Source organism: Anabrus simplex, chromosome 1, assembly GCF_040414725.1.
Source record: "Anabrus simplex isolate iqAnaSimp1 chromosome 1, ASM4041472v1, whole genome shotgun sequence".
Taxonomy (NCBI): Eukaryota; Metazoa; Arthropoda; class Insecta; order Orthoptera; family Tettigoniidae; genus Anabrus; species Anabrus simplex.
Window position 1 is genome coordinate 1,672,903,340 of NC_090265.1, and position 21,669 is coordinate 1,672,925,008.

Genomic DNA, 21,669 nt, shown 5'->3' on the forward strand with positions numbered 1-21,669 from the left:
CATTCCAAACATGATTTATACTATATCTTATAATGAGATGGTAAATGAGATTTCTGACACTCATAAAAGTTATACAAATGATTCCTCAAAATAGCAAGAGAACCCTTAACAGCCATCAAGGCCACCATGTTCATAAATTGTTATCCGGCCTGAAGAACTTGCAGAACTGTCAAATGTGGATGTTATTGTGCCCTTAGCTCAAACCATAAGATCCACTACTTCTATAGATGTTAAATTATATTTTGCTTTATTAGCAGGTTTGTAGGCATCACACTTCTCTTTTTGAAGATCTGCTGTTTGAGTTCCAGAGGGCTCAGATCTAACTAGAGGGTCAGGTAGAACCATGAGTTGCACCGGCTGGAATGGCTATCATATCTATCTGCTTGCAGGATCCATCAAGTGCAAGTTCATGTAATTCTTCGTGTACTTTATATTGATGTTCCCTTAAGGCATCAGCAATCAAGGTCCGGGTGGGCATTTCTAAGGACTTCACAATGTTTGCAGGCACCCAAGATGTGTGCCAGAGTTTCTATCTCACTGTGGCAGTGACAACAGTGGTTGCCATCTTGAGATCTGCCTGGTAATGCCTAGAATGGCTAAACATTAACAATGATTTTGAGTGAATCTCTCCATTCACTGCCTCAATAATCCCTCAGGATTTTTCATCCATCAGTTGGTTGCCATATGTTCCTTAAACAGAGTAACTCTTGTGCCCTTATGAGGTAAGGAGCACTACCTTTCATATTCTTTCAGGCGTAGGTCTTTGTCTCAACTGACAGGCACTTTTAAGTTCTGAATCTGGCAGTTTGCTACATAGATGTAGTTTATGCAAACATTAATCTATTTCACCATTGATGTCGTGCATATGAACTACATAAATGTTATTAGAGCTGATAAGGACATGGCGTGCATTAATGTGTAGGAAGTATGCTTCCCAGGCAGCTCTGAAAAGTCCAAGGCCTTGGTATTTCTTTGGAGGTTACAGCATGAGTCATGTGTATCTATTGGCAGTTGTAATATTTCTTTCAGCATGGTCCTTGTAAGTACATCAGCATCCGAGAGAAATTTTGCTGTTAGTCTTTGCAGTGATGTTATCTGAAGAGGATAATTGAAAGTTGGACAGATATAAAAGGATAATTCAATAAATATCTTGTATGACTGTAGCAAGGGAGAGGATGCTAAGTAAACTCAGTTTCTTGTTCAGCTTCTTCATTGTCGACTTGGGGGTTGAAAACAGTAGCTTTAAGATAATTTACACCAAGATATCTAATAGTTTCATCAGGTCTTGTTGTTATAACTGTATCTGATGTTATAACAAGTGGTTCATATTGAAGCACACCATGTTTTATAGATAATGCATTTCAGTTTACTTATTATTTTTTTATTTTTTATTTTACGCCCACATCGGAGCACTGAAATCAATCTATATATGGTCAAGTCTTATGAATATTGGTTACAATTTGGTTGATTTTTCTTCTTTTGTTCCCAGAAATGTTTCATTCTCTCTGACCTGGCTGCCCATTCTTTGTCAGTTATGTTGTACTGTTTGCGTGTATAGGTCTTCAGTTTAAGTCTCACATTGTTATTTCTCAGGATCCTCTTCTCTTCTCTGTTTTCAATTTGTTGAATTGTCAAGCCTAATTCATTTAAATCTTCTTGGACTTCTTTGAACCAGTGATTTTTAGTTTTAGTTTTACTTTTCCAAAAGTAGTTGAATAAATGTTTGAGTATCCTAGTCTCTTGTAGTCGTGATATGTGACAGAAAAAAAGCAACTCTTCTTTTCCGTATTGTATCTGTTATAGACTCAGTCTCCTGGTATACAATTTCATTGGGTAGTAATTGCCATTGTCCATCTACTTGGTGTTTTTTGTTCAGAATTGTTCTAATGATTTGTCTATCTATTTTCTGTAATTTCTCTGTTGTTGATTTCGTATTCAAATTGAATAAGGTTTCACAAGCATAGGTTGCTTCAGGCTTAATAACGGAGTTGTAATGTTTAAATTTTGCATTTATCGAGAGAGATTTCTTCTTGTAGGTTGGCCAAGTAATATGTTGTGCTTGTTTTAATTTGGTAATTCTATTTTCAACTGATATTTTCTCTTTTAAGTTCCAAGTTATAATCTCTCCAAGATATTTAAATTTATTAACAACCTTAATTTGTTTGTTATTAGTAGAGACGGGAATTTGCCTATTTGCCTATTTTATTCCTGTGTTCAGAAACGTAGGCTTTTGAGATATAAATCCGTTTTGGGTTCCTTTAAGCTAGATTTCGTTGGTTTCATTGTGCCTATAAATGCCTATTTCAGGGGTTTGTGCCTATTTTGAGTATATTTGCCTATTTGATGCCTTTTTAATCTATTTTAAAGAAGCCGATTTTCTTCCAGTAATTGATGTGCTCGACAGAATTCCCTTCTCATTTCTCAAGATTTGTTTACACCACGAACAAAAATGGAAATTCTCGGAAGTTACCAGAAATAGTTCTTGGGAAATTTCCGTCAGGAGAAACAAGGAACAATTTGACAACGTCGAACTACGTTGCACAACCCATACCCCTTATACCTCCTCCTCGATGTGAACTGTTGTACGCGTACACTTTATCTTCAGAACGTGTTGTGATTTATTGTGAAGAAGTAGTGTGTCTGTGGCAATCCCCAAAGAAAAATCACCAGGCGAGTTGGCTGTGCACTTAGGGGTGCGCAGCTGTGAGCTTGCATCCGGGAGATAGTGGGTTCGAGCCCCACTGTCGGCAGCCCTGACGAAGGTTTTCCGTGTTTTCCCATTTCCACACCAGGCAAATCCTGGGGATGTACCTTAATTAATGCCACGGTCGCTTCCTTCCCACTCCTAGACCTTTCCCATCCCATTGCCACCATAAGACCTATCTGTGTCGGCGTGACGCAGAAAAAAAAAAAAAAAAAAAAAAAATTGTAACTTAATTGGAATGAAAAATCGTTGAAGTCCTACTAGCTGAAGCGGTGGATCACAGGTGATCCCAGTTTCTCTACAGATGGAAGGGTATCACTGTATTACTGTAAGGAGGAAAGTTCGTTTGTTCCTTTTATCCTTTTTTGTGACTGAACTACGATCGCATTGCATTGTAGGATTTATAGGCCTATTAAATTACGTATTGTGGAAAGTTGTTTTGTTGCAATGCCGTATTAGTCGTGAACTTTCAATAATTTATATTGCTAAAATTGAAATAATCATTTAATTACTGAACGAGGAGTTAGAACACCCGGTGGTCTCTTGTCACAGAGTGGATGAAAATTAAAATTCGGTATTTTGAACTCTGATTCATTTCCTGTGAAAATAGAGATTCACAACTGAAATATTTTCTTTCTTTCTTTCTTTCTTTCTTTCTTTCTTTCTTTCTTTCTTTCTTAATCTATTTACCCTCTAGGGTAGGTTTTACCCTCGGGCTCAGCAAAGGATCCCACCTCTACTGTCTCAAGGGCAGTGTCCTGGAGCATGAGACTTTGGTTGAGGATACAACTAGGGAGGAGGACTAGTACCTCGCCCAAACCTTCTGTGTTAAACAGGGGCCTTGTGAAGGCATGGGCAGATTGAAGGGACAGGCAAAGAAGAGGGAAGGAATTGGCCGTGTTCTTAAGTTATCGTAGATAACATCCCGACATTTCTCTGGAGAAGTGGCAGAGCCGGGAATCGAACCCGGGCCTCCGTGGGTGGCGGCTAATCATGCTAACTACTACACCACAGACGCGGACTACAACTGAAATTTAATTTTTAAAAAAATGAGTAACTTTCACCAGCGCTATGTGTAGGTTCTAGTGAACTCTATTACGCTTCCGCTAAGCCTTCGCGAAACATAGGATGGAGATCGAATGTGGTGCCGCTAGGACAATGTCACAGAGGCTAGACATACAGGATGGTACGGCTTCGACGATGTCACAGCGTGTCTTACAAGGCTGCAAAGACTATCTTTACAAGATCAGGACAGTGAAAAGACCGTTGGTCTGGATTGGTGAGGTCCGGTTAGTAACCGTTGTGCTGGCGGGGAGGGGCCAGCAGAAGGAGTCTGGGGTAGGTAAGCTCTAGCATCCCATCTAGAGTCTTGCTAAATTGTGACAAAAAGTAAGGTTATGGGCACATGCCACGACAGTTTTTAAATCACGCATCTTTCTAATTCTAATTGCACTGCAATGGCGAGAGCCTTGTGGGCACACATGATGCAGGATCTATTGCAGGCAACAGAAAATAGTCTTCATGGCAGCTGACCCGGCTGACCAAAGCCGGCGAATAGCAACATATAAAATGTTCACAAATCTGAGATTTTTAGCGCCACCATTTTAATTCTCCTATATAAGTAAGAATACTGCTAGGGGCAGCTTGATGAGTCCCTGGCAAGAATATAGGTAGGATCTCTCCCCTACGCTACTCAGGTATCGTTTCACGTCATTTTTTTTATTTTTTCACCCGGTGAACTCGACAAGAAACTGCCATATTAGAACTGTTTTGAGGACATATTTCCATGTAAATTACGAATTCTCTTGTTCCTACTTTAAAGTCTTGTTCTTCTAGAAACATCACATCTAATAATCCTTTTTCTTTTTTTTATGAAACAGATGGATGATATACTAAACATTATTGCCAATTAGCCCATCTGTAGAAATTTAAGATTTAGGAACATTTATTATTTTTAAGATCAAATGTGAAAAGATACCATATAGATCAACATAGGAATACTACGATGCATATGACACGAGTACAGAAAGCGGTGTCATCGCAGTTTTTCTACCTGTCCACTGTAAAGAGCAACCAACAACAATTTTCTATAGACCTTTGCACTGCAATGGCGAGAGCTAATATCCCCCTGCATAAAATGGAGCACCTTCAAACTTCAACAAGCTGCCGGGAGCAGTCACCGAGTTGGAGAAGAGTGGCTTTCGCCTGGTGGTGTCATTTAGGGTTGTGGAAGAAGTCAGGAGAAGTTTTGACCGAACCTCTGGGAAGGTAGCCACTGTCAGCAAAACGTTCCATAAGAGTCCTGCAGCAGAATCCATCATGGAAAGCGACGGTAAAAGTAGTCAGGGTGCTATGAGGGGAGGAAGATGAAGCAGTTGAACTAAAACCAGATGAAGTGGCTTCATTGAAGTTTTGTCCAGTCACTTCCTGTGATGTCGAGAGATCTTTCTCTCAGTAAAAAACAGTATGCCCGACAGGAGAATAAGATTGTTACTGGAAAACATTGAAAAGTTGCTTGTTGTAAATTCCTTTTATAGTAATTGAGTGTATTATGAAATAATAAGTATTTTTTCATGCCTATTTTGCTGCCTATTTTACACGTTAGTGCCTATTTACGTGCCTATTTTGGCTAATTTAAGAGCCTATATGCCTGCCTATTTTAACTATTTTTAGTGCCTATAATTCTCGTCTCTAGTTATTAGTCAGTGTGTTAGGTGATGTTTCCACTTTGAAGGATGGCATCATTTCCGTCTTTTCAAAAGAGATTTGTAATCCAATTTTTGCTGCTATTTGTTCTAATTCTTCAATTTGGAGTTTAGCCTCTTCCACACTACTTGCAAGTAGCACAAGGTCATCTGCAAATGCTTTCTTAGACGATTCTCGCATGACTTTCTCCGATGCACAGTTAAACGGTATTGGTGAGAGACCATCCCCCTGTCGAAGTCCAGTCCGGATTTCAAATGATTCAGACAACTCTCCTCGAAATTTAACTTTTGCTGTAGTGTTCTTGAGGGTAACACCAACGAGATTAATGAGTTTCTGGTGTAACCCAAATTCTTTAAGGATTTTAAGTAATGACTCACGATGAATACTGTCATATGCTTTCTTGAAGTCAACAAAAGTGATAACTACTTTTTTGTTTCTCATTCTTTGATGGTTCATAATCCACTTAAGACTAATAATTTGGTCAGGACAACTTCTTCCAGGTCGAAATCCCCCCCTGATACTCTCAAAGTTCTTGGTCAAGCTGTTCTTGAATTCTCGTGAGGATAATTCTAGACAGGATCTTATATGTAATATCAAGTAGAGAGATCCCTCGGAAATTATTTGGATCCAGTCTATCCCCCTTTTTGTGTATTGGATGAATTATAGCTGTATTCCATTCTGCAGGCAGTTTTTCAGAGTTCCATATATCTATGATGTGTTTGTGTAGGTTTTGAAGTGTTTGGTTATTTGCATTCTTCCACAGCTCTGCAACCACTTGATTTTCTCCTGCAACTTTATAATTCTTGAGCCAATTAATCGCTTGAAATACCTCATGGAAATCTGGTGGAATAACCTTGTCTAAATGTGTTTTATTTTTTGGATCAGGTGAAAATTCTAGGTATTCTTTAGGATCTTCAGCATTTAGTAATTCTTTGAAGTGATCAGCTAGTATTTTGGCATTCTCCTGATTGTTGTGTGCTAGTTGTCCTTGTTTATTTCTCATCATGAGTGTAGGTGGAGTATATCCTGGTTGATATTGTTTAAATGTCCTGTAATAGTCTCGTGTCTTATGTTGTTTGAATGATTCATCTATGTTAGCTAGGTTTTCTTTTTGATGGTCTCTTTTGATTCTTCCAAGTTCTTTGGCCGTTTGTCTTCTAGCAATAGTTAGTTCATCTCGAGATTGTGCCGTTTTCTTTTGTTGGTCATTTAGCCATGCTTTGTGTCTTTTCTTTATTGCCATATCACATTCCTCATTCCACCAGGCGTTTCTTTCCCTTTTCATAGGAGCAATTTCTTCGGCAATATTTTTTAGTTTATCAATAATTGTTTCCAGTTTGTCACTTAGAGGTGTTTTAGATCTCTCTGTATACACAACATTATTTATTAAGTAGCTGGGGTCATATTTCCTCCTAGTGAAGTTAGATGGTTTGTGATGTTTTCTTGGGGTTAACTTGATTTTAATCTTTGAAATATAATGATCAGAATTGATGTCCACCCCACGAAGGACTTATATTCAGATCAGTTTCTTCAAATCTGTGCTTGCAAGTTTAGTGAGCTTCATAGCTGCGTCCATATTCTTATCACATTGTCATCAGCAGAGCCCATTTCAGTGATGTTAGGCACTCCAGGTGCAATTGAATATCCAAAGTCTTCAAAATGTTGTTCTGAAGGAAGCTCTTGGAGTATGTGATCAGTAGAGATGTTATAGAGAAGCAGAGAGAGTAATGAGCCTTGCATTACTCCCCATCATATAATTATTATTGGTTTGGTTTTTTGTTGGATACACTCTATTTGTGTAGTATTTTCATGCTGCAGTTCCATTAAAAGGTTAAGTAGTCTCTTAGGAATACTTTCAGAAGACATGGTCTTCTTCTGTGTTGTCAAATAATTTTGCAATGTCTAAGAATATCAAAACAGCATTATTCTTGTCAGATTTGGCTGAGGAGAATACTGATTCTAGGATAGAGGTGTTAATTTGAGTTCCAGGAGAACAAGTGAAACCACGCTGATACTCACAAAAATCTGTTAATGTTCATAAAAGTTTATCAGGAACACTTTCTATATTTCTTCAAAGAAGACAACAGGTCATGATACAGTAGATCTCAAGTTTAACAGGTCAGAGGTATCACCACCTTTATATATCATCACAGTTCTAGCTACTTTCAAATACTCTGGGACAAACAGACCTTGCTAGCATGGTGGATAGAATTAGTGCAATTACCTCATAACATATTTAATCCCAGGCTACTCTTATAAGAATATGACTGGTCCTGTCAACAGCAATAATCTGTTGACTGTACTGAAACTTCTTGCTTAGTGACAGTTGTATTTTCAGCATCATCTATTTGCTGGACTTCAGACACACGTGGATAGATTAGATGTTCAGATCTGTTCGGCACCGAAAACTGAGAGGAAAAGGGGTTCTATATTTTGTTTATATCCACCTTGCACAATTCATTCTTGTCATTTAACACACTTCGTATAGCCTCCCATCACTATTTGTAATAAAGTAACTGTGTTTTTTGGTACTGGTACTTCCCATAATGCTTTACTTTACTTCTGTTGGAAGAGCTTTTTGGATTAGTGGAATCTCTGTACTTCATTTGGCTATTGAAGGCTCCCTTATTTCTCCAAGCCTTATAACAACATACTGCAGGGTGTTAAGGGCTGGGAAATAGATGAACAGCTTTGGTTAAGAACTGGGTAAACTCTCGTACTTTGGAGCAAAGCGTTTCATCATTGTCATGATTTCGGAATTGTGCTTTCCATTTTTGTAACCTTTTCTTGTACAGATCAAAGTTCTTATTCAAGGCTGGGTGATATGCTTCATCTAAACCATTATCTACATTGCCAGGTTGTATGTGATAGCAGATTATGAAGATGATTCATTTTTCCATTTAGATTGCCTGACAGCAATGGACGGTAGATCTCTGCTGTGAAGAATGAACTCTGCTTATATTGACACTAACACCATGCTTTCCTTTAAAACATTTCCAACAGAACTGGCATATACTTCCTGGAAGAGTTGAAGTGTTAGTAAGAAAAGAGGCCAATGAAGTATCTTCTCCATCATCCATTACACATTACTGGTTATAAGGAACTTCTAGGATATTTTGTAACACAAATCATCACTCACATTAAAAAAGGTATCTGGAAGTATCACAGGCATTCTAACTATAAGCAATGATGATAGCAAACACTTGTAATTGAGTAGGTTTGTCTTCCAGGTAGGATGTCTCTTCATCTATGTGTTCGGAGGTGACTATACAGTCCAATGCGGGAGTTACACAATTTGCCACAGTGATGACAGGTAGTCCCAGGTGGAGCAGTCATGTTATTTCTATGTCTTCTCAGCATTTCTTTTTCTTTCCTACGTTGCCTCTTGTCATTCGCTGTACGTCGGCGGTTTTCTTCAAAAGACAGTGTACCGTAATGGACTAGTGATCTCCAGGATGAACGGTCAAGTGCTAAGCTCTCCCAGTTATCAACATCAGTGTTACATCTCTTCAAGTTAGCCTTGATTACATCTTTAAATCGCTTCCTCTGACCGCCTACACAGCGTTTACCTACTGATAGCTCAGAGTAAAACACTTGTTTGGGAATGCGATTATTGGGCATGCGAACTACGTGGCCTGTCCATCGTAGCTGGCGTCTTAAAACCATCAATTCTATACTGGTGGTGTGTGCCTCTTCAAGAACGCTGATATTTGTGCGCCTGTCTTGCTAAGTTATTTGCAGTATTCTCCTCAAGCAACGTTGATGATACTGTTCCAGCTTCTGAAGGTGTTGACTGTAGCATGTCCAGGATTCAGATCCGTAGAGTAAGGTTGAAACTACAACAGAATTGTACACAAGAATCTTTGTTGTGATATTGACATCGTGATTGTCAAAAACTCGAGATCTTAACTTAGCAAAGGATGCTCCTGCACAGTTAATTCTGTGTTGGATTTCTGAATCTATATTTGCTCTTGATGGGAGGGTGCTGCCAAGGTATGGGAAGGTGTTTACAACTTGAAGGCTCACTCCATCAATTGTGACATTGATATCTCTTTGACCTTCCCCAGGGGCTGGTTGGTATAGGATCTGTGTTTTGCTGGTATTCAGTTTCAGTCCAATCTTGTACGCATCAGAGAAAGCATTCAGGATTCTCACAAGCTCTTCTTGTGTCTGAGCTACAACAGCATTATCATCAGCGTACTGTAACTCAACTAATGCTGTAGACGATGTCCGAGTTCCTGCCTTTAAACGGCTCAAATTAAAAAGTTTACCATCCATCCTGTAAGTTATATGAATTCCTGGAGGGAGATCATCTCTGACAAGTTCCATGACAGTGGCAACATACAAGGAAAACAAAGTGGGGGCTATCACACAGCCTTGCTTAACACCGGTATTGATATGGAATAGCTCTCCAATAGAGCCGTTGCCAATGACAGCTGCCATCATATCAGTGTAGAGCAATTTCAAGATGGCAATAAATTTCTGAGGAAAGCCATATAGAGCTAAAATTTTCCACAAAGCTTCTCGGTTCACAGAGTCAAATGCCTTAGTAAGATCAATAAAGGCAATATAAAGAGGTCTATTTTGTTCTCTACATTTTTCCTGGAGTTGACAAGCTGTGAATATCATATCTGTGGTTCCTCTAGAAGGCCTGAAGCCACACTGACTCTCTGGAAGTATTTTCTCCACCAGGGGTACAATACGATTTGCCAAGATTTGAGCAATAAGCTTTCCCAGGCACGACAGTAAGGATATTCCCCGATAGTTACTGCAGTTTGTTCGATCCCCTTTCTTAAATATGGGAACTACCAGACTGTCTCTGAAATCAGGAGGCATTTCTTCTGTGCTCCAAATTTTGACAATCAGTTCATGTATGTGTCTTACTAGTTCCTCACCACCTTCTTTGAGAGCTTCCACTGGTATACCATCAGGACCAGAGGCTTTGTGATGCTTTGCTTGATTGACAGCATGCTTAACTTCATCTAATGTTGGTGGGGAGCCAAGTTCATCATTGATGGGAGCTTGTTTTAATATATCATACACCTGTTCATCAATAATCGAATCCTGGTTCAAGAGGTCTTCAAAATGCTCTTTCCACCTATTCATGATGGAGTGCTGATCTTTTAAAAGTATACTTTTATCGCTGGACCAAAGAGCTCCCAAAGGTGGTGGGACCATAAACTGCTTTTGTCGCTTGGAAGAACTGTCGTCATTGCTTTATCTGCTAGATATTCCAACTCTTTTGCCTTTGCTGTTCACCATGCATTCTTGAGCTCACGGGTTTTTCTTTGAACATTTGCTTTGGCAATATTTACGGCTTGTTTCTTAGAGTGGGAGTTCATGTCCCTTCGCCATGCTTGCAAGGCTTTTCTCTTCTGTGAGATCAATGCTTCAATTTCTTCATCATTTTCATCAAACCAGTCCTGATGTTTTCTGGTCTTATATCCTACTGTTTCTTTGCAAGCATCTTGAATAGTGGTCTTCAGACTCTCCCAGTGTTGCGTTACATCAGGTTGATATTCCTTCGGCAAAGTCCGATGAAGGAGCTCTCTGTATTTTGAAGTAATTTCTGCGTTGCCAAACTTCTCGGTGTCAAAAGTATGTCTGAAGCTCTTCCGTTGTTTCCTCCTCTGGGTGGACAGTGACAAATGCATCACTGATCTAATAAGTCGGTGATCTGTCCAACAGTCATCAGCTCCTGTCATTGCTTTGGTGATGAGAACAACGCGTAGATCTTGCTTGCGGACAATCACATAGTCAATGAGGTGCCAGTGTTTCGATCTAGGATGCTGCCATGAATTTTTTGAAGCGATCCCTTTGGCGAAAGATGGTGTTGGTGATTATCAACCCATACTCAGCACATTTTGAGAGGAGTCTAATACCATTGGAGTTTTCACTGCCAACTCCCTCCTTGCCAATGACATCATTCCATACTTTATGGTCCTTTCCCACTCTGGCATTAAAATCATCAAGCAAGATGATTTTATCTAGTCGATTGATGTTTGATAGGATGTCATCCAGATCTGAATAGAATGTTTCTTTGATGTCATCATCAGAGTCTAATGTGGGGGCATATGCGCAAATTACTGTGGCATGCTGGTCGCCATTTAATCGAAGTCTTAATGTCATGATGCGTTCATTACGTCCAGTTGGAAGCTCCTGCAGGTCTCTGAGAAGCTTATTCTTGATAGCAAAGCCTACTCCATGTGTTCGGTGTTCGCTGGTAGGTTTACCCTTCCAGAAGAAAGTGTATCCTGCTCCGTTTTCATTCAACTGACCTTCTTCAGCAAGGCGGGTCTCCTGGAGTGCTGCTATGTCGATATTGTATCTTCGTAACTCTCTACCCACAAGGGCTGTTCTCCTTTCGGGTCTCTCATTTGAAGGGTCATCATTAAGCGTTCTTACATTCCATGTAGCAAAATATAATTTCTTTCTTGTTCGACCGCATTGAGGTGATACCATTGGATGCAGCTATCCAATCGGTACTAGAAGTGGCTGACTATGTTTAGGGCACCTTTTCTAGCCCCTTCCCCATGTGAGGTGAGCAGAGTGGACCCTAAGTAGGACTGGTCAGTCGTAGATGCAGCAACCGAATTACTCTACAGCCACAATCCTAAGCAAGACGACCGATCACACATCTACCGCCTACGTGCCAAGTTATCACTAGAGGCTTCCAGACATCACAATCCTGCCCCCGTCGCAACTTCCTGACCGCCGCAGGACTTTTGGAAGAGTCAATCTGTTGTTGGAAGACTGCTGTGCGTGAGATTCCTTTAGAGTGAGAGTGTTGGTGCACTTCAACAAACGCACTGTACTTGATGACTTAAGAACTGTTTTCAATGGCAAGCCGATGCAAGACGATTGAAGGGTTCCTAGTCACTGCAGCCTTCTTCCGCCATTCCAGCTGAGGAGGGACTTCCTGTCCTTACGCCTGGTCCGCCGTTGAGGACTTTCTATGCCGTTGACCAAATATGGTTCATCCACCTTTAGGGGGAGTTTTCCACCCCAAGGGCAAGAGAGTGCCCTGAACGTGATGAATTTATGTCATTTCCTACACAAAGGCTTCATCAAACCTACTAAGGGAGAGCTCATCCGCCCGTAGCTGTTGGTTCTCCCCTAGTTTGCCAGGTTTGGTACTGGCCGCCTGACCCTCCGCCAGACAGTCGCAGGTAGTACCGTCTACTGTCACATACGGTAGCAGGGTGACCCTGACCTGACAAGCAATAAGAGTATAGTTATCTAAATTCTATGCGTGTCAGGTCAGGATCATCCTGCTATCGTATTTGACAGTAGACGGTACTACCTGCGACTGTTTGGTCCAGGGTCAAGTGTCCATTACCAAACTTGACACCAATGGCTATGGGCGGAGGAGCCCTCCCTTCGAAGGCCAGTTGAGGACTTTGTGTAGAAAATTACACATAATTTCACCAGAAAGGAAAATATGGGCAACAGTTTAGATGGTGGAAGAGGACCCCAGTACCAACAGCAGATAAAACGGGAGAACTATCTCCCGTCAGCAATGTCTATACTTCAGTGAAGCAGTCGCAAAAGGTGCCTGCAGCTGTGAGCTTGTATTCGTGAGATAGTGGGTTCGAGCCCCACTGTCGGCAGCCTGAAGATTGTTTTCCGTGGTTTCCCATTTTCACACCAGGCAAATGCTGGGGCTGTACCTTAATTAAGACCATGGCCGATTTCTTCCCACTTCTAGGCCTTTCCTATCCTATTGTCGCTGGCTTTATAATGAGATTTACAACTTGCAAGACCTGTCTGTGTCGGTGCAATGTAAAGCAAGTTGTAAAAATAAAAATAAAAAAAGTAATAATAACCTATATGTGGTATGGTACTTCTGAACTTACTTCAGAAAAGGCTAGGACGTACCCTGCGGCAAGCAACGTGTAGTTCCTTGGGCACTGGGGCAATTGTGAAAAATGGGCGACCAGTAGCCAATATCATGAAGGTGGGCATAATCAGCCTTACGATCCCGACAGGAAAGGCAGAAGTGGTGGATTTTATGGAGAAAGAGGGTATAACATGATGGAGTTGAGCAAAGTTAAATAGAAAGGGAAAGGATATACACTATAGTAGAGTGGTGGCAGAGAGGAGAAAAATGGAGTGGGCCTGATAATTTTAAAACAGCTGAAGGAGTATGTGGATATGGTAAAGTACATCAGCGACAGGATAATAGAAATTAGATTGAGAATGAGGAACGAAGTGACACTTCATACAAGTGTATGCACCACTGACAGGGTATAAAGAGGAGGATATTGAGGAATTCCTGGAGAAACTAGAAAAGGGGATAACTGATGTGGAAGTGATTATAATGAGAGACCTAAATGCACAGGTGGGAAATGAAAGAAGAGGAAAGAAAGAAGTAATCAGACCATGTGGATATAGGAAAAGGAAGGAGAGAAACTAGTTGAGTTTTTCGAGAGAAATGGAATGATTGTGGGCAACACATGGTTTCAGAAGAAAAACAGCAGGAAAATTACAAGACATGGCTGGGGTGACAAAATAATAAAATCAGTAATTGATTACTTTCTGGTGGAAAGGACAAACTGCAGACAGTTGATGGATGTAACAGCTTTACCAGGAGAAGCATTCAGTGAATATTATAGAGTTGTGATAGCAAAAATGAGAGTGGGGAAAATGGAAAAATTAAAGGAGATAAAAGATAGTAAAACAGAAGTGTAGGAATTGAAAGATAAGAATATACAGAAAGAATTTCTGGAGAAACTGAAACAACAAATTCCAGTTACTGAAGTAGGAAATGTGGAAGATGAATGATCCAACTTTAAAAGGGCATTTGTAGGTGGGGCAAAAAGTGCCTGTGGTAGAACATCGATGAGTGTGAAAGAAAAGAAGGAAGTATGGCAAGAATGGAATAAAGATCAAAAATAAAGAAAAAAGCAAAACAAAATATCTTGATAATAAAAGGAAATGTAAGAAATTTGTAAGAGAAGAAAAATTGGAAAAATTTAAACAAAAGGTGGAAACGGATGGAGGTGGCAGTAAAAGAATGCTGTATGGAATGATACGAAGTACAGTAGAAGTCCCTATAGTGAGTACGGCATATAACGAGAACCCCGTTATAACGGCAATTGTTGTCTGTCCCTTCAAAATTCCTATATTAAACTGTGTATTGTCTTTTGGTTACAGCGAGAGTCCTATCACTGACGCATCCATTATTACGAGCGATTAAGTACGCACGATTTTTCCATTACCGATATTTATGCACCCTCAACGATTATATTGAATGCGATTGATCACCTTTGGTATTGTTTCATCGCTATGTCCACTAGCGAGTTCTCTCGGCGACATTCGAAGGCGACATTGGAGTCGATTAGTAATACCTGTCGACTGCCATTCCAAAAAGAAAATTCGAAATGAAAGAGAACTTGTTTTCATAATAAGTGCATAAATAACATGTCCACTAACAGTTGTTAACTTGTTAAAAGTAAAGGCTTACTAAACGATCACTTAATTTTAATGCTAAATACTGCAGTTTAGTAAGAATGGGACACACCTCAAGATATGACAGAGTGCAGATTTCAGAGGTTAGTTTATATTTTCTCGCGGTGGTTAAATTACAGAAAGGCTATTATCATATAAATTTATAGTGAGAAGGTTATCATTTCTCTACTGGTGCTTGAAGTATGTTTTCATCATACATATAGTACAATTAAGTTAGGATAGGTGACTCTGTTTGAATAAGAAAATTGAAACATTTGCCACAAAATGCGATTGATTATCTTCGGTACGGTATAGTTTCCTTGCTGTGTGCATTTGCGAGCTCTCTCGTCGACATTCAAAAGCGATATTAGAGTTGATTAGTGATATCCTTCGACTGCTTTTCTCTAAAGAAAATTTGAAATGAAAGAGAATAACACGCCTTCGTAATAAATGCGTAAATAGCGTGGCCGATGGCAGTTGTTAACTTAAAGGCTGAAGTAAACGATATCTTAATTTTAATGTTATATACTGAAATTAAGTAGAACTCGTTGACTGAATGGTCAGCGTACTGGCCTTCAGGTCTGAGGGTCCCGGGTTCGATTCCCGGCCGGGTCAGAGATTTTAATCGCTTCTGATCAATTCTTCTGGCTCGGGGACTGGGTGTATGAGTCCGTCCCAACACTCTGCTCATTATGTTCAAAGAACATACCACACTACCAACCACTACAGAAATACGCAATAGTGCTTACATCCCTCCATATAGAGCTGGCGTCAGGAAGGGCATGCGGCCGTAAAACAGGCCCAAATACACATGTGCAACGCAGTTCGCACCCGCGACCCCACAGGTGTTGGGAAAAAGTGGTAGCAAAAGAAGAAGAAAGATACTGAAATTAAGTAAGAATGTGATACACCTCAAGATATGGCAGAGTACCTACTTTCTCGCGTGTAGTGAAATTTCGGAAAGGCTGTTCCCAGGTAAATTTTTGGCGAGGTGGTTATAATTTCTCTACATCCATTTGAAATTTTTCACTACATATACGGTTAGGTTAGGTGACGCCGTTTGAAAAAGAAAATTGAAATGTTTGTCACGGAAGCCTCGGGAGTAATACTGTATTTCTCCTAATCCAAAACAATGTTTTTTCTCAGAATCAAATGCAAAAAATCAAGGATTGTATTGCATTCACGGCCTAACAGTAATGAACACCACTGGAAACTATCGCGATAATCCTGCTGCTTCTTTTCACACACACACAGCCCGCGCAGAGATTTGACAATAAACGACTGCCTCATCATTACACACTGTTGCACACTGCCTCTTGTGTAACGTCACTGGATCTCAAGAAATAGTGAAGAGAGAATGGTCTTCTATTAGCCTCTACAAAAATGCTTCTCAAATCTGCAGAATGGCATCAAAACATGCGAGCCTTTGAATTCGTAGTAAGATCGGCTACTGAGTGGCAGAGCAGTAACACGTCTTCTGTACCTGACATTTAGTAAAATTAAGTTTATAGACAGCAGGAATATTTTTGTGATGGGTAGTCGTATTGTGAAGATATGAGGAACAGGTATAGCCGGCAAATTTTCAACAGGTTCTCGTCGATATATAATGCCAATTTTCAGTTAATGGTTAATAAACACTCGGAAATGTAGAATAATTGTGCAGCCACAAGAAAATACGGCATAGACCTAACTAAGCCTAAATTCAGCATTGGCGTGAAGGCAAAGATAGCTAAAAAATGCACACTGTACAAAAAAAATGCATCCAATGATCTGCGACAAGGACGCATTAAAGAAGTCAAAGATGAAATTGTGAGTTATGTGCACGAAAAATGCAAGGGCGGAATGGGCATACCGCGGTGCATTAAACTCGTTCGTTACCTGACGCTGAGAAAAAGTAACAGTTTTATAGACACCAAGAATATATTCCTGATGGATCGTCGTATTGTAGAGATGCACAGAATAGGTATTGCTGGCAAAGTTTCAACAGATTCTCACAACACATTCAAAGATAGTCTAAAAACTTGTACTGTACAACAAAGGCATTCATACGATTTTACAAAGGACTTTATAAACCTGATTTAAATTTTTTGAAGTAAAAAGTGGGGGTCATCTTGGATTCAGAGAAATAAGGTAGTTGTTTTTTCAGAAACATACATTTTCACCTAGTATCGGATTTTGAAAAATAGCAAACAAGTAAGCTGTAGTGTGGACATCATCCACGGAAACTCAAGTTTTGAACAAACTTATTGCTGTTTCATATTCGATTTCAATGTATATGGGGGTTTTCCCAACTTTTATACAAAAATCAGATATAACGACAATCCGCTATAGCGAGTAGATATTTCGCTGTTATGAATTCTCGCTATAACAGACTTCTACTGTAATAGGAAAGAAAGAGTTTATACAAAGCTGATGAGAAGAAATAAACAGAAGATGAAAGGAGTATTTTGATAACCTGATGAATGCGAGAAATTGTGTAGAGGAGAATGTAGTAATATGATGTGATGACTCAACAGTAGAAGATGATACAACCATGTTAGAGGTGAATTAGCAATCCATAAAATGAAAATGGGGAAGGCACAAAAAAAGCACCAAGGATATATGAAATTAGTGTGTAAATGAAAAAGGCTGCTGGACCTGTTCGACTACAATGGTTGAACAGATTGTTAAAGTGCATATGGGAACAGAAACAAGTGCCAGAAGACTGGGGAAAGGGAATAATAATAATAATAATAATAATAATAATAATAATAATAATAATAATAATAATAATGATAATGATAATGATAATGATAATGATAATAATAATAATAATAATAATAATAATAATAATAATAATAATAATAATAATAATAATAACGCCTAGCTTTTACAGGTTAACTGGCATGCTACATTTGGCAACCTTGCACTTAAGTGCCATTTTGAATGAAACATAGTTTCTCCTTATTTCCTATTTTATTGTGCATGTATACTGGTAATAAACCATAAATTAGGCAAAAATATTATATTAATATTCAGGGGCTCACAATTGTCCTGATCGGGTCTGCACATTTTCTTTTGGTCATTACAAGCACTTTAAATAAAACTGCCAACCCAATGGAACACTGGCCATTGTTTAGTCTTTCATGGGAGACGTATTGCAAGAACTTCAAGCCACATTGTTTGCTTACGTTCACTTTATCAAAGTCTATTGCATGCTTGTGTCTATGAAAATGAGTGATTATTTAGATGCAACTAGGGAGCTGGCTGGCTTGAGAGCTGAAACTCAACGTTGTAGCCCGCCGCCGACAAGTGGGCCTGCTGGACACAGACTTGCTTTGCTCCACTGGCTAGCCAAGATTGGCCACCAACTAGAATTTCTTAGGCCGCCAAACATAGGCTCTCACTCGGCCGGCACATCTTGCACAGGAAACGGGTCCCTTCTCCATCCATCGTCACATCTCCCTACTGAAATACATTGTAATGTCAAATAATTCATTCGAATTCTCAATTTCACCTTGGCCATTACTATCTAAAATCATGTGCAGCCCGATTGGGCCAGTAAGTTATGTTACATATTGTGTCATTTTGTAAGTGTTCTATGCTGTGTAGCCGACCAAATTAGGTGATACCAGGCGAGTTGGCTGTGCGGTTAGAGCCGTGCAGCTGTGAGCTTGCATGCAGGTGATAGTGGGTTCAAACCCCACTGTCGGCAGCCCTGAAGATGGTTTTCCGCGGTTTCCCATTTTTACGCCAGGCTGTACCTTAATTAAGTCCACGGCTGCTTCCTTCCCACTCCTAAGTCTTTCCTATCCCATTGTTGCCATAAGACCTATGTGTGTCAGTGCAACGTAAAACAATTCATAAAAAAAAAATTAGGTGACAATGATACGTCATAAGATTGCCAAAGAGTCTCTTGAGATACCGAGGTTAATTTTTCCATGCTAGAATTTGTGCAGTTAGTATAAGAATTCCATTTAATATTATATAGCAACTAGCTCTTGTCGGCCTAGTCAGACCGCCGCAGGTCTTAATACCTATACTGCTGTTAAGAAGGTCTGACTCTGGCTGAATGATCAGCGTACTGGCCTTCAGTTCAGAGGATCCCGGGTTCAATTCTCGGCCGGGACGGGTATTTTAATCGCTTCTGATTAATTCTTCTGGCTCGGGGACTGGGTGTATGTGTCCGTCCCAACACTCCTCATCATATTCAGACAACATACCACACTACCAACCATTACAGAAACACGCAATAGTGATTACATCCCCCCGTATAGGGTTGGCATCAAGAAGGGCATCCAACCGTAAAACAGGGCCAAATCCACATGTGCGACACAGTTTGCACCCGCGACCCCACAGGTGCGGGAAAAGCGGTAGGAAAAGAAGAAGAAGACTGTTGTTAAGAAGGGGGACAAAAAGGTGTGTGATAACTATAGAGGAATCGCACTCTTATCACAAGTGGCAAAAATACTGGAAAGAATATTACACTCGCTCACACTCACTCCATAGGCTTCTGAGGGACATGAAGTTCCCGCACCAATCTCACAATCCTCTTCCATCCTTTTCGACCTTGAGCCTGCTCTTCCCAATTATCAAATCTCCTTCTTCCAGGTGCTTCGGAGTCTTCCTGAAGGTCTTTTCCCACTAAGAGATCCCTTGTATAGATCTACTGATGCTCTGTTATCCTGCATCCTCAGTACATGTCCAGCCCAGCACAGTCTGTTGGATTCTATCGCACCTGTTATAGGGTGTTGTTGAGAGAGAGTGTAAATCTCCTTTTCTGCCAGCTTTGAGAGATAGGATCGAACCATGGGCCAAATATCTATAATTATAAAAGGAAGTGTTTGTCTGTGTGTCTGTGCACGATGGCCAGCAAAATCTGCAGCACGCAGAGATCTGAAATTTTGAACATAGGTAGATGAAAAGGGGTCCGAATGCACCTCGAAGCCGGAGTTTTCATTTTCGCTTTCGTTGGTGAGTTATGAACAAAAAACCATCGAAAAACGTGCTTTGGGGTATGACAATCCAACGTGCTGTCACCAAGATTAAATGCATAGAGTCGCTGTCGCTAGGCAACGTACATAAGATAGGTAGAGAACACAATGTTCAAGGAGCCATTTTACGTCCAGGGCGTAGGAAGCCGTTTTTGGTCTTATATGGTGCGAGGGCATATGACGCTGTTGATGGTGATTCGTCCGTCGGATCGGAACGTAAAGTCTTGAGCTATTCGAGAGGAGTGGGCTATGTGCCGGCGCCGGGTTTCATTCTCTTCATTCTTACTATCATATATCATGTCATTCATCTCTTTGAACAAGCAACTTGTACAAGAATTACCCGATGTTATACAAAGTTACAAGTCTATCGACTTCACGGCAGAGCTTTTGAAAGACTTGGAGTCACCTGAAGTACCCTCGAACATTTTAGAGCGAACGATTGTGGCACCAATTATCCTTCTTAAGAATAACAATCCTGCCCTCTGCAATGAACACGACTGTGAAACTGATGACTAATATTGTTGAACCATTCTCATGATTGGGCATGCCGCGAGCGAAGTAATATTCATTCCCCAGATTCGAATAATTTCTTCAGATATACGGTTTAAGTTTAGATGTCTGCAGTGTTCAAAATAAAATTGCTCTACGGAACGCAGATATCTAAAGATGCGTTTTAACGACGATGTGGAAAATAGGTAAACAAAAGCTTATTCTCTGAATCTACCATAGACAGGATCTGAAGAAGTTTGTGTTCTCCATATGGTCTTCGAGAAAGAGTAAAATGTGAAAATGATGCATAAATAATGGTATGTTAAATATATAAAGGTTGCACAAACGTAACAAAGTTGGGGTCGGATGAGAGTAAGAGATGGGTATCTATACCCTGTGTTCGGGGACCTATGAAAATTAAAAGTTTGGCTAGGTCTTGCAAGCCAAATACTGTCGGGCTCGGAAGAATATAAGGGTTGACTAAATAAGGTCTGATATAAAGATGAATGTGGTGAAGCTGGTAGAAGTACATGGAAGGAATGTCAGACATGGCTAGGGGTCCCGTGGTCTCAAGTTTAGTCCCTAGGTTTACCCCTTTTAGAGCCTCTTACGACAGCAGGGGGGTACCGTACACATATCCTACATTACAACCAACGGGCACAGGTACAGTCAGAAGATAACAGATATTGCAGCTATATGTAACGAAAAGCATAACACCTAAGAAACTACATCAAGAAGAAAATTCACAAATTGTAGTTATAGTACAATTTAAAAGGCTGTGGTATCTTTGTCTATATATGTGTGAATTTCTCATTGAACTGTTCTATGTGTTACCACGGAACCACAACAATGAACCAGATGGAGGCAGGCAAAATGGCGGGTAACCCGTTTCTCATAAACTGGACTGGGAATGAAATGAAACGTGTGTTCCTGTAGTGCATGATTTTAATGTTAGTGTATAATGCCGAATTATCCTTCATAATTCTGCTCACAGCCAAACAAATGCCAGCCAGATTCACTTCGCTCATTTCATTACAGGATTACTAACTCATTGAACAGATAATGAGGCTAAGTATCACGATAAGAATGTCAAGGCAACGAAGTGGTAGCCTCCATAATGGTTATAGGCAACAATTAGTTCGCTGAGCTTCAACCAGGACGCTGTATCGAGTACCTTTAGCAGTCTGTCTTTCATGTCGTTGTGTTTTCATCACAATCCAACGCGTCGTGAACACGATTAAAAGTACACATTCATAGTCGCTAGGCAACCTGTTTCCTGTTATTGACATGCATTAAATCTTCTCGTATCTCTGTACATGTAAAGATCTATTTCTATAGTTATATATA

General features: G+C 40.1%; 1 protein-coding gene across 1 annotated transcript in view; it reads left to right on the top strand.

Moving 5' to 3' along the window:
• LOC136858670 (NADP-dependent malic enzyme) overlaps positions 1-21,669 on the top strand; it is a 206,374-nt gene that overhangs the window by 168,340 nt on the left and 16,365 nt on the right. The gene's annotated exons all lie outside the window — the stretch shown is intronic.